Consider the following 13,171-nt stretch of genomic DNA (forward strand, 5'->3'; position numbering starts at 1 on the left):
TCAAAGAAGGGATCTGAATATGGGTAGACTTTAATGGCCATGTTCAATCACCTCAGTGTTCAAGTATCCAAACCTTGCAGCCATGGATCTCTCACTCAAAACATTTTGGGCTAGACAGTGTTAGTACTTCTTTGTGGCCATAAAACATGATGGTTCAAATAATATGGACTATATACATATTTAGGATTTAACACAGGTTTCTGAACACAGTGTTTCAGAGAAATGTGATGAAACACTCTCTAATTTGTTCACTTTCCTGTGTATTTCACCCGAGCTGGATCATATTATTTACTGTTCCACCAAAAATGCTCTCCTTGATCAATTTCTGGCTTTTCAATCTTGTTCACCCTTCACAAAACTGATGAGTTGCTCCCTCCTCCGGTTGGAGATTTAAAATGATGTACTGGACTGTTGGAATTTGAGGTTTGGAGAGGCATTTCTGATAATGAGAAAGTATAGGATAATTAAATGAGGAGGGAAACTTCTCAACTCGAAGAGTTGGCAGATGTCAGCAGTGTCGTCAGTGACCTGCATAAGCAGAGTCTCCTTGGGACAGACAATAGGCAAGGCACTAAATTATATCCAGTGGTCCTCAACCAATGAGTGTATGGAGAAGACTGAAGAAGATAACACACACAGCTGTCAAGCACAGTGTATGGATGGGCCACAGCATGGTGGCATCTAAACCTGAAGGCCTTGATGGGAAGGGGGGCTCTTCATACTAGTGCCTGCAGCTGACACAGGGGCAGTGTGACCAGAACCCAGAGAGGGAGAATCAGGAGGAGAGAGGAAGGAAGCACAAACAGAAGGGTGAGAAAGGGCAGCCTTAGGAGGAAGCCATGGAGGAAAGGAGAAGACTAGGAGAAAAAGTAAAGAGACACGGGGGAGGACAAGGTGCCACAGCAGGGGAGGGGGGAACTGGGCAGGGCATTTGTCCACACTGAAGAAACTGACCTGGAGGATGAGTCTCAGAGGCAATCAGGTGCTGCACCCAAGCCTGGGACACCTGTCACCTGTCACTATGCTCTAGGTTGCATTCTCCTTTCCCTAACACCAGTCATGTGTTAGCCAGCACATGTCCACCAGCTTCTCCTGCTTTCTCCACGTGCTGCTGACTAGGAGGTTGAGAAGGAAGGGTAGGAAGAAGGACCCTTTGCTTTGAAGGGATCTCCAGAAGCTCCCCTCAGTGATATCTGCCCCACTACTCTGGGTATCTCCTCCCCGCAGCCCCCTGCTCCAACCCCAAGCTGTAGTCTTGGGGAAGAGTTGCTTCTATTGGCAGCTAATCTCAGGATAGCCTTACCCTCCCCTGGTTGCAACTGAAGTTCCTTCCATGTGTTTGTGGCTTATTTGAATTATCTGAGACAGAAACAGTTCATTTGATGCTCCTACAGAGTTCAGATGTTTTCCCAATGGGACTATATGAAAGAAATTCAGCCATCCCAGCAGTCATGAAGAACCAGGGTCCATCTCATGACAGATGAGTAGTATTTGATCAGCACAGATGAATCCACCTATGCTATCAGGACTGGAGGGCTCTTAGTATATCCCTAATCATCTGTAAAATGACTGAAATTGTGCCTGTTGCTTTATGACTTTCTTTATTCACTTTGCAAAACTCAGTCACATGCCCTTTAGGGCTGATTACCCATTGTGAGTACTGAGGTACATAGTTGTAGGGAGTGAATAGAGACAGGAAATATGGAGGACACACTTGGGTGTCAAAAAGCGATTGCTTTGGACAAGGTGGGGGTCTGTGTTCTCAGTTCTTTGGAGATTCAATGTTCCCTGGGCCCAGCAGAATGACAGACACTGAGACAACACAGGATTGTTTTCAGTTTCATTTCTCCCAGGCTGCTGGAGCCCCGTTGAAACCTGGCCACTTTCCTTAAGAAATTTACAGAATGAGTGGGGAGGTACGTTGAGGATAGAGACTGATCCCTAAGTCAGACTGATGTCAGTCGTAAGGGAGTCCAGAAGACTACACACTACTATAGTAGGAGGAAGCTGAGACTGGGAGCACATGAACAGGTAGAGGGAAACCCAGTGCTCTCTGGCAGAGAACAGAACAGGATCCAGTCAATGCAAATCTGCCAAAGCACTGAGGCATGGTATATAGCCTCAGGTTCGGAGGTGACAGACAGCTGGGCAGGAGAAAGTAGGCTGAAGATGTGGAAGTCCAGCTGTGAAGGAAGCTGAGACCATGGGAAGTCTCAGAGGACGCTCAGCATCAGGGCAAAGAGGTCACTTCTGGGAGGGACAACTTGCGAATGTCATGTGGAAGCCACGAGATTAAAAGCAGGGAAGCCGGAGGCAGAGAAGTACTGTGAGCACCCACGATCACCTTCGACAAGAAGCCTCGTCTTAACCAAAGACATATTAATATTTGAGCTGCTTTTCTGTCTGCTCAAGGCAAGCTTCCTGGTGGGGGTTGGGGTGGAGGGGATGGAGTGGCGGTATCTAGTCAGCCCCTGGAGCATAGGTAGTCTCCAAGTCAGAGAAGTTTCAAGTTTCTCCTTGCCAAGGTCGCACCACTACAGGTGGGCTGCTCCAAGCTCCAGGAGCCTGCTTAGCTCCACGTCCACCCTGCCGGCCACCCCTGCCATTCCCCTCCAAGCCCAGGCACCGCGGTGGGTTGTGACCGGCAGGCGCTCCGGGAGCTACGCAGCGGCGGCGGTGGCTGCTCCAGAAGGCCTGGCGGGCGGCGGCGAGAGGCTGTGCCCCAGTTTGTGTCCAATCAGGGAGTGCGGGCTGTGCCCCGAGCCGGGCAGCAATGCGTAAACAAACCCTCTGGCAACTCCTCCGCCCCCTTGGCGCGCTCGCCCCGCGCCCATCGCCGTCGCCTCCGCCGCCACCGTCACGGTCACCGCGGGCTCCGCTGCCGTCGCCCTTTCCCCCGCCCTCTCGCGGCAGGGCCACCCAGACCCCCCGCCCGCGCTGCTCGCGCTTCGCCACCCGGTCCTGCTCCGCCCCGCCCGCGCGGGCTGCTCACCTACCGCCCCACGCGCGCGCGCTCGTGCACCACGCGCCCCGTGCGGCCCGCCCGGAACGTGGCCTCCCGAGAGCAAGGTAAGAGCGATGCTTGGGGACCCGGGAGGCTTCCCGGCTTTGGGAAGTTTTTTTAAGCGTGGCCGATCTTCCGTTGGGCCCGGGGCGAGATCCCCGCGGGCGGCGTGCGAGCTCGGCGGGCAGCAGGGGTCGCGCGCAGCCGGGGGTCCCAAGTTGCCCATGCTGGGGCACCGGTGCTGGCGGTGCGGCTGGGCCGGGCGGGCGACGGGAGGGTCCCCGGGAACTTTCTCCTCCCGCGAGGCGCGCTTGCCAGCGCGGCCCGCGGCCCCGGCCCGGCGGCCGGCGGCTCCCGGGCTGGAGAGAGAGACAGGGCACGGTGTTTGAAGAAGCTGACGCAGTTGGTGACGCTCGCGGCTTCCTGAAGGGGACCGGCCACGATCGAGCGCCTTCGCGAGGGGACGCGCGGGGCGGGCGCTCGGGGCCTTTCCTCCTTCTCCTGGAAGCTGCGTGGGGAGCCCCTAGAGCTCCGGGAGTGAACATCTCTGCCCGGCGGCCCCGGCAGCGCGCGCCCCGCTTCCGTTTGGATCGGCTGGGGCTATTATATAAGATGCCTCGGAGAGCAGAGGGGCGATCGGGAGCGCGGCGGCGAGGGCGGCGGGGACCCACCTGTACGGCACCGCACTCCTCGGAGGGTCGGGTAGGAGTCAACCCTGCCCTCAGCGCCCCTGCCTGCCCCGGGACGCTCGCTCCCCGCCACCTCGCCCGGCTCTCCGCGTCTCTCGCTGCAGGCGTCTGTACTTTGAAACATTTGTTTAATATTAAGGAAGCTGTGTGTGCGGCCGTCATAGTACGCCGGGAACGTGTGGCCCGGAGCTCCGGAGCGGTGAATGAATCATCGCCCCGGTGGACCGCGCTCCGATGATTCACGCGGGCTCCACACGCGCGCGCGTACTCGCAGTGGGCCGCCCTTCTGCGAGGGATGACGCCCGGAGGGGCGGGGGGAGTTCATGCGAGAGGGCGGCGAGGGTTTTTCTTTTTTTTTAATTTAAACCTGCCGCAGTAACTTTCGGGGTGTAGGGCTAACCCAGCTTCCCCAGCCTTGCATCGGGTTTTCTGGAAGGGTAACACTATTCCACCTGGCTGGGTTAATGAGGCAGAGGAGGCGCTGATTCGCTGCAGGGCCGGGTCCAGTCCCATTCAGAATTTGAATGGTGTCAAGTGAGGGAGGTCTGTAGCTTGGTTGGAATTTTAGTAATTGCGTCTACTTCAGCAGTTGCCAAGTAATTAGCAGAATCCTTAAAAGTAAGTAGATCTTAAACAACTGGTCCCTCAAGTAGATGATATAAAGATTGGCTTTTTTTCTTTAAGTTTTAAAAGGCCATCTCGTTTTTTCATTCATGAATACAGAATGTTTCCTACTGCCGTTATTCTTGAACGCGAACTTGAAGTCCCCATCCCACCCCACACTTGAAGGACTACAGAGCAAAGTTTTCTCATCATCTGGGGCTCACCTCCAGTGTCAGGGTCCCACAAATACTCTTGAGCACCGTACTCAGTTCTTTGTCTTCCCCCAAACTACTTCATAGCCCTCCTGTTTTCTTAATATCTCCTAATCGCTAGGAACATTTTGTAGAGGCATTATGTAAGTCTGCTCTCCCCCCTGAAGAATGTGAATTTCACAGAGAAGAAAGTGGGAACTTTACCTGTTTATTCATATATACACTAGAATTAACAGACGCCTCATATATATTTGGGACACCCTATGTTTGTTGACATGCTGAATGAATAAATTCTTTCCCTCAGACTTGGCAGGACCATCTTCAACAGTTGCAATTCATTGCCTTTGGTGAGCAAGTTACCAGTAGGGCACAGCTCTGACTTTCTCTTTACTGTTGAATTTTCTCCTCTGTGCTATTAAAGGCACAGGATGACAAACCTTTAAGCGTCCTGTTGTAAGATGCTTAGTATGAAGAAGAATGTGGAGCTTTGGAACCACAGTACATTACTGAGTAAATATTAAAAATACAGGTACTAGTTTAAAAGTGGACAAAAATGCTAAAGTGAAATCCGCGAAATGGAGTCGTCACTGGCCTATATGTTTCCATTCATTTGGAACACTGATTTTACCTGTAAACCAAACTCACACTCAGCGGTGGTGAAGACTGTCCATAGTAATATAGTGTAGTATTAATTTAAACAAACCTGAAGCTTTCTTCCTCTGCCAGAGGCCCTAACTCTAATGTTAATATTGATAACAGAATAGTAACCAAAAGGTGTTGCTTAAAATTATCCTTTAAACACCTCGATTGAATATTACAAGGATTAAAGCCGCACGTCAACAGGAGTACGGGAGGAGGATTTGGCTGTAGCACTCGCTACTCAGAGACTACCTTGATAAAGTACATTACTATATAGAATAATCTTGGAGGCATATTACTCAGCCTCAGTCCCGTAGCAGCACTGTGCTTCCACGGTGCGCTGCTAAATAGGAGTGGCCACCCTGCTGTGTCCTAGACATTTCTGGAAGTGTAACTTCAAGACCACATTCAGAGAACACAGCATTTTACAACTAGCTACAAGGGATCTTGAAGTTACAGGCTACATTCTTTCAGGACCCTCTCTGAAAAGACCAAGGCAGTAAAGGGATTCACTCAAGATTCGGAGCCGGGATTAGAACCAAGAATCTGGAGTTTGTGTTGCTGTGGAAGCCCCTGCATTCGTCCAAGTAGTAACAGGTGGGAGGAATTGCTCCTCCCACTAACAGGTTGTCTACCTCTTGCTTGTGAACACTTTACAGGGAGTAAAACCATGCCTGGCTTGGATTTGTACCCTCCCATGTCTCCCAACCGAGGGATTTGACATACACTTGCTGAATATGGTTGGACAATGGCTTTTCAGTTGAAAACTTATTTAAGAAGTATAAAAAGTAGGAAAGGAGTTTTTCTGTCAAATAAGAACAGGGCTTTGCAGTTTTGTGGCGATAAAGATATCATATAATTTTAATGTCTCTAAGCTTTAATGGAAGTGGCATGGAGCTTTTCATGTGCATTCCCTCTATAGTTGGCATAGTGATATCTGGAGACACAGCAGAAGACAGAAGTTTGGCCATGTAGTTGGTCTTATGTCTGCAATAATAGTCAGTAGAAAAAAAAAAAAGCCTGGACTTCAGTTCTGCGTCTAGCAGGAAACCCTCTCTATAATGAGGTACTTGACTTTGGGAGAAGTTCTATCTCTTTTGTGTGGGGTAGTGGTGGTGGTGATGGCGGCAGTGGTGGTGGCAGCAGCAGCAGCAGCAGCATTGATTCCCTGTACACTGAAGGATTGTGTGAGCCTGGCCTAATGCAGAAGGACCTAGTGTAGACAAGGCTCTTGATGAGTTATTTCTGAAAGCTGGGTGTGGTTGCGCATACACCTGTAATCCCAGTACTTGGGAAGTTGAGGCACGAGGATCGGGAGTTCAAGGTCATCCTGGGCTACATTATGAGTTCAAGGCCAGCCTTTACTAGATGAAACCTGGTCTCAAAAGCAAACAAACAAATAAGAAATAGAGTAAGTACTAACTGCTCCACACTGCACACGTATGCATCCATGGGGCTGACACAGAGGGATTAAATAACCCCCATAGCCCCTGAGGTCTTGCCCAACTCTTTGGTTTTAGGAACCGGCTATGTTTGTACTGTTCTACATTTTTAAATAAAGTGATTCCTATATCTTAACTATGAAATGCAAAAACAAAAAATGCTGAGTTTCTAGGCCTCCTAAGAATTTGTTTTATTAAACATGGATAAATTAACTGCACTTTTATTCTATACACTATATAGATTAGCTTGAACATTCTTTCTTAGTTTACTAAGAAAGGCAGTATGAGAAGTGTGTGGGCTAATCAGAGGCTATGAGAGCCTTACATGTTAGAGAGTGTATGACAGATAACCAAAGGCTGTGGTACATGGAGCTGTTAGAAAATCATAAAGAAAATACATGGCGATTTTAGAAAAGGAAAGCAAATCTATTATTAGCCAGAAAATTGGGGAAAGAATTGAGGGATTTTTCCACAAGACCTTAAAATTTACATAGGAGTAGAACTGGCAGAAGTCAGGAGACCGGACTGCACTGAAACTTGAAGAATAGAATATGCAACTGTATCGAGAAATGGAAGAAATGTTGAGTTGAAGGCTGAAGGGCTAGAAGAGAGTTTAATGGGAAAGGGGGATACATGGAAATATTAGGGTCACATTATAAAGCATCTTCTATGTTGAGCTAAGGAGCCTGTTGGGTTTGTCGTGGAGAACATCAAAGATATATGAAGTGTGGGATGATGTCACCAAACGTACATTTTAAGGCTAGCCTACATGGGGAGCAGTGGGAGCCCCAGTAGGGGCAGAAGAACAATAATGCAAACCTGTGTCAGAGTGGGCGTGGGGGTGAGCTGCCTTAGAAGGGGATGCAACACCACTTCCTGTGTAATCAGATGAGGGAGATGGGAAGACAGAAGCAGGAGAATAACCTGATAGGAAGGGGAAGTGTTAAAAACACAGGAAGAGCTGCTGGCAGAGCATCTCCAGGTCGTGTGCAGTCCACCAATATGAGTCAGATGGATGGAGGATATCATTATAGAAAGGAGTATATGCATGAGAATATTGGAGAGACAGTGGATGAAAAGGCCCTGGAAAGAGATTCTTGGGTTTGGGATTGCCTTAGCAGTACTGTGTTTGCTTACAATGTCCAAGGCCCTAACTTCAGTCCATAGCACTGTCCCAAACAAGCAAACGTCAGAAGGATGGTGTCTGTGTGTCTGTGGAGTGGCTTCCGGTGAAGCAGGGAGTAGGAAGGTCATTAGTGCATGGGGCATTCCTCATGCTGAAGGGGCAGGAGCAGATAAAGGTAACTACCTCAAGATCGACACTCGGCCCGTACTTGTTATGCTGACTCGTTTATGGAATACTATTTGGACAGATAATGCTTGTTCTTTTATATATTTTAAATTCTATATTTATTTGTGTGTGTTTTGGGGGCGAGATACCTGTGTGCCACGGTTTGTGACTGAGGTCAGAGGACAGCTCAGGAGTCTCCTCTCTTCTACCACATGGATCTTAGGGATCAAACTTAAGGTTGTCAGACCATAGGCACATTTACTGGCTGAGCTATATTTCCAAGACCCTTGAAAATTTTTAAGTTAAATTTTTATTTATTTGCATATGGGAGATGGCCGTTTCCATTATAAAGGAAACTCTCCTTTTCAGCAATGAATTATATAATCACCTTGATTATGATGAAGTGACTTCTGGATAATCATGCCAATAAGGCAAAAACAAAAGTAAATCAAAAGATATATTGATTTTGAAGGAGGAAATAAAGCTGCCATCGAAGGTAACACTTACCTGTATGAAAAATTAGAAAGAATCAGAAGACGACATCCTGGAACTGTCAAACAACGATAGCAGAGTTCGCGCAAGGTTAATATACACAGCTTTTCAGGAGGGTGGTTTGCACTGAAGAATACTGTCCTTAGCTAGGTTTCTGTTCCTGTGGTTAGACACCTTGACTGAAAGCTACTTGAGACGAAAGGGTTCATTTCATCTTGCACTTCTAGATCATGCTCCATCCCAGAAGGAACACTGGGCAGGGACTTGAGCAGGAATCTGGAGGCAGAATCTGAGGCAGAGGCCATGAAGGAATGCTGGTTGCTGGCTTGCTCTCTGTAGTTGCTCAGCTGCCTTTCTTATGTAACCCAGGACCACCTGCCCTAGGATGGCACCTTCTACAGTGGGTTAGACTCCCCAAAGTCAATCATCAATCACGAAAATGCCCCACAGACATGCCGACAGGCCATTCTGTTGCAAGAGTTTTCTCACCTGAAGTTCCCCTTTGCCGGATGACCCTAACTCGTTGATAAACCGAGATATTATATTATTTTATAGATATTAAGAATTTAAGGGGCTGGAGAGATGGCTCAGCGGTTAAGAGCACTGACTGCTCTTCCAGAGGTCCTGAGTTCAAATCCCAGCAACCACATGGTGGCTCACAACCATCCGTAATGAGATTTGATGCCCTCTTCTGGTGTGTCTGAAGACAGCTACAGTGTACTCATAAGTAAAATAAATAAATCTTTTAAAAAAAAAAGAATTTAAGTTTGCAGTTTATATAGGAAAGCAAGCACAATATTAAAGAATGGAGTTAGACGGTTGCCTTTAAGTCTTTTAGAGAGAAGTAATGATCAAGTGTGGCCCTGGCAAGAGAAGCAGGTCAGTGGAGCAGAACTGACATTAGGGGCTTCTGAGGTCTCACAGATTTGATCAATTCATCTTTGACAAAGAGTAAAGGAAACATGATCCTTTTCAGCAAGTGATGTCAGGACAACTGGGCCATATGTGAAAACTTAACAACATAGAATGGTCCATAAGCATGCATTTAGTCTAAAAAACTGTTAGAAAATAGTTCAGGAGAATGCAGGTAACTTTAGGTCTGGACATATTTTACTAACAGGACAGCAGGCATAATTCACAGAAGAAAGATATCAGAAGTTGTGCCTATTAAATTTTACTTTTTTAAATGCTCCTTGCAAAAAGACAGTATCAAGAGAATAAAAAGATGAGACACGGACCAGGAGAAAATATTTTCAAAAGATGTATTTCAAATATGCAAAGAACTCCTACAACTCAATACAAACTCTTATGTTAAAAATGGGCTAAATCCCTTACAGTCACCTAAGAAACTAGGAAAATAGCAAGATAATCCTATGAATAGATGATCCACATTAGAGACATCAGAAGAATGCTGATCAGAATAACAGATACCGCTTCGCACTGCTTGGAATGGCCCGTATCCATTACACAGAAAACGCCAAGTGCTGGCGAGGATGAGGATCAACAGGAACCCTCATTCATTTGCCCAAGGGAGCAGCCATCTTGGAAAATGTAAAACCAAACACCTTTACCAGGCGGTGCAACGGTTGCATTCCTTGGAATCCGCCCAAGGGAGCTGGAAATTTACATCCATCCATTCTTATGAACCCTTTGTTTGTAATTACCAAACTTGGAAGCAATAAAGATACTCTGTATTCTTCGGAATAAATAAAGAAGATACTTAGGTGATAGAGTGTTATTTTTCAATGAAAAGACATGGATAGGACTAGGGAGACAGTTGAGGTATTAAAGAGCCTTATAAGCTGGGAAATCTGAATCCAAATCTCAGAACCCATATTTTAAAAAAGAAAAACAGACAAAAACCCAGGTAAGCCACATTTACTTATAGTCCTAGCTCTGAGATGGCAGAAACAGGTAGATCCCTGGGGCTCCGTGAGCTCTCCAGACTCCTCTCTCCATGTTTGGTGAGCCCTGGGGCCATTGAGAGACCCTGTCTACTTAAAAAAAAAGAAAGCAAAACAAATGACGAACAAAAATCTCAGGATGGACAATGAATGGCTGAGGCGTGACACCTGAAGGTGTCCTCAAGGCCCTCCCACAAAAAGCACGGTAAGACTTCGGTACCCACATATTATTAGATGAATAAATGTCATTCTGCCAAAGGAACCACTGTAGAGACAACCTGCACATACCAGGCATGTGCAAAAATGTGCGGGAAGGGATGGACAAGAAGAACATAGAGGATCTGACGGCATTGGGAACATGCTATCGTCTTGCTATCGTGATAGATACACACCATTATATTGTCTAAAAGTATAGACTATATCATCTAAAAGATTAGTGAAAGGCAAAGATGAATTCTGAATTTTAGAGTACTTTGGAGATGAAGTGAAATGGCTTGGCCATCTTTGGTCGATCAGTTGAAAAGTGGAGAGTGGAGTGGGACACTGGGGGTACTGTGGACGACGTTTGGAAAGTTAGTGGCCTGCATCCATCGGAGATCCGAAGGCAACGAGAGCTAGGGAAGTCTCTCTCTTTGTGCCTCTGGAGGACACGTCACTCCCGTATTGATGGCTTCCCCCAGCAGTGCTCAGAACACTGGAAGTAGAGATGGCTTGTGTGTCTCTAAAACTACCAACTCCGTATGGGCAACTGAGTCCAGTACAAAGACCAGTGGAGTGAAGACGGCAGAGAGAGAGAGAGAGAGAGAGAGAGAGAGAGAGAGAGAGAGAGAGAACGAACAGGTAACTGAATGGCTGCTTCAGCAACAATGAAGAGATAGGAAACCGGGAGAATCTGGAGCGGCAGAGCGTCAAAGGCACGAGGAACTTTCAAGTTTTTATAATGATGGTGTGATCAGCTGCTGAGTTATGATTAGAAATTCAGAAGTGAAGCCGAGCTGCAGGATTGGGAAGGTGTCTAGGCTCCTGGAAGTAGAAAGCAGGTAATCTTCGAGAACTGCGAGGTCAGGGTATCAAATCAATGTCTGTCAATGGAAATGTCTCAGCAGGAGTGGAATATACGCAGAAAAGCTGTACTTAACATTTAGCCCGCAGAACTAGAAGTAGGTAAGGAAGCGATAAGGACGTTATTATGGCATTTAAAAGACGAACAAGTTCTAAGGTCTTTTGAACACTTGGACAAATGTGAGTGTTGCCCAGGATCCCCAGCATGCAGGGCCAGACTGGGACTGATAAAAACCTGGGGCTTCTGGATCTCAGAATTGCTGGCGAAGTAAAGTATCCACTGATTGAATCTTAGCTCCCTCAACATGCAGCTCCACTGGTGCTGTGGAAGAGAGTCTCTGGGCTGCAGGTCAGCTGAGTGCAGCGGCAGCTGCTTAGCATTCGTGAACTGGTGAAGAAACAAAGCACGAGTCTGTACTAATAAAGGATAAGTTGGGAAAGATAGCTCGATGCCAAGCTGCCGGTGACTGTGCATGCACCACTTTGCCTACTCTGTATTGTGAGTAGAAAGCTTGAGGCTTCACATGGAAAATGCTTACCCAAGTGTCTTCACTGCCTAGGTAGAAAGAAATAGATACCACCCTCACCCCCCAAATCCTACTATCTGAGAACTGGGACCCAAGGCAGTCACACACCAAATAAATTGTTCTACTTCCATGAGGAGGAGTGTAATGTGGGGGATAGAAGCCCCCGGAGTATATTAGGGGGTGCCTCTTATTTTGAAACCTCTCGGGGGAAAAAAAAGAGTATATTTTCATTTTATACGATTATTGACTGTTCATGCTTTACTTGCATCAGAGTTTGACCCCCGATGGAATATTGCCGTGTCAACTAGGTGGGAATGAAGTGATGAGGTAGCGTATGGGGCCTTGGTTATCACGTTCATGGCCATTCTTAGTGGGTCTCACCTTGCTGTCCTCTCTGGGAATCTCAGGAAACTCAAAAAATGTCAGGACCACCTTTGAAATCTTGTGCTTGAAGTCAGAACTTCAGAAATGTAGAAGGTTTCCCTATAAAATGTTTAAGAAGCCCCTCGCTGGTTTGCGCATGCGTGTGTGCATGTGTTCATGGCACCGCCCACCCCAACTAGCAACCCTCTCTCCTGATTCCTTTAACTATTTGTAATCTTTGCCCCTGCCCACATGGGGCTCAAACCCAGGGCCTTGGGTGTAGGAGAAGACTCCTACATGAAGCTACACTGATAGCCCACTATTTCTAATCCCACTAACTGGTTATTAAGATTTCCAGTTTCCTCACTAGTTTCCTCAAATGCTAACGTTTGCTGTATCTTCTATGGATCTGATGTCAAAACTCTTTGTAAAAATATTGTTATGCAGATGTCAAGGTATCAGTGTTACATAGGAAGTGCATGTCAACTGAGCCTAAGATCATCCTTTTCAGGCAGATATTTTGAACAAAATGACACGACACAGTCAACTGTTGAAGTTTGGCAGAAGGCTGGTTTAGACTTTTATGTTAGTCATGGCAGCTTTCCGCCTTTATCCATGCCAGACTGGCTCTGTGAGCCTGAAGCAGTCTATTTCCTGACAAGTGAAATTTCTGCCTTATGTATTCTTCTTTTGACTTCTCAAGATTTTTTTTTTATTGTAAAATGCAATACATGTACAGAAATGTTTGAAGTGTAAATGTACACATTAACAAACTGTGAAAAATGAGCAACCGTGTAATTACCACCTGGCTCAAGAACTGGACCCATTTAATTTCTCCCACATGGGGAATCTTCTCTTCTGTTACGTGCTTGGTTTGTTGTTCTTTAGGGGAGTATAAGAAGAGCAGAAGGCAGAAGGAAGGTATTACGTTTTCGACAGGTCA

General features: G+C 46.9%; 1 protein-coding gene across 2 annotated transcripts in view; it reads left to right on the forward strand.

Moving 5' to 3' along the window:
• The first annotated feature begins 2,933 nt into the window (after positions 1-2,933).
• Positions 2,934-13,171, forward strand: part of Pcgf5 (polycomb group ring finger 5) — a 102,909-nt gene continuing 92,671 nt past the window's right edge. The window contains exon 1 of one of the 2 annotated variants that reach the window (XM_028773524.1): positions 2,934-3,069. The gene's annotated coding sequence lies outside the window, so the exon portion shown is untranslated. The remainder of the gene's footprint in view (positions 3,070-13,171) is intronic. The other variant, XM_028773523.1, reaches the window with a different exon arrangement.

The sequence above is a fragment of the Grammomys surdaster genome, unplaced genomic scaffold, assembly GCF_004785775.1.
Source record: "Grammomys surdaster isolate TR1022 unplaced genomic scaffold, NIH_TR_1.0 229, whole genome shotgun sequence".
NCBI lineage: Eukaryota > Metazoa > Chordata > Mammalia > Rodentia > Muridae > Grammomys > Grammomys surdaster.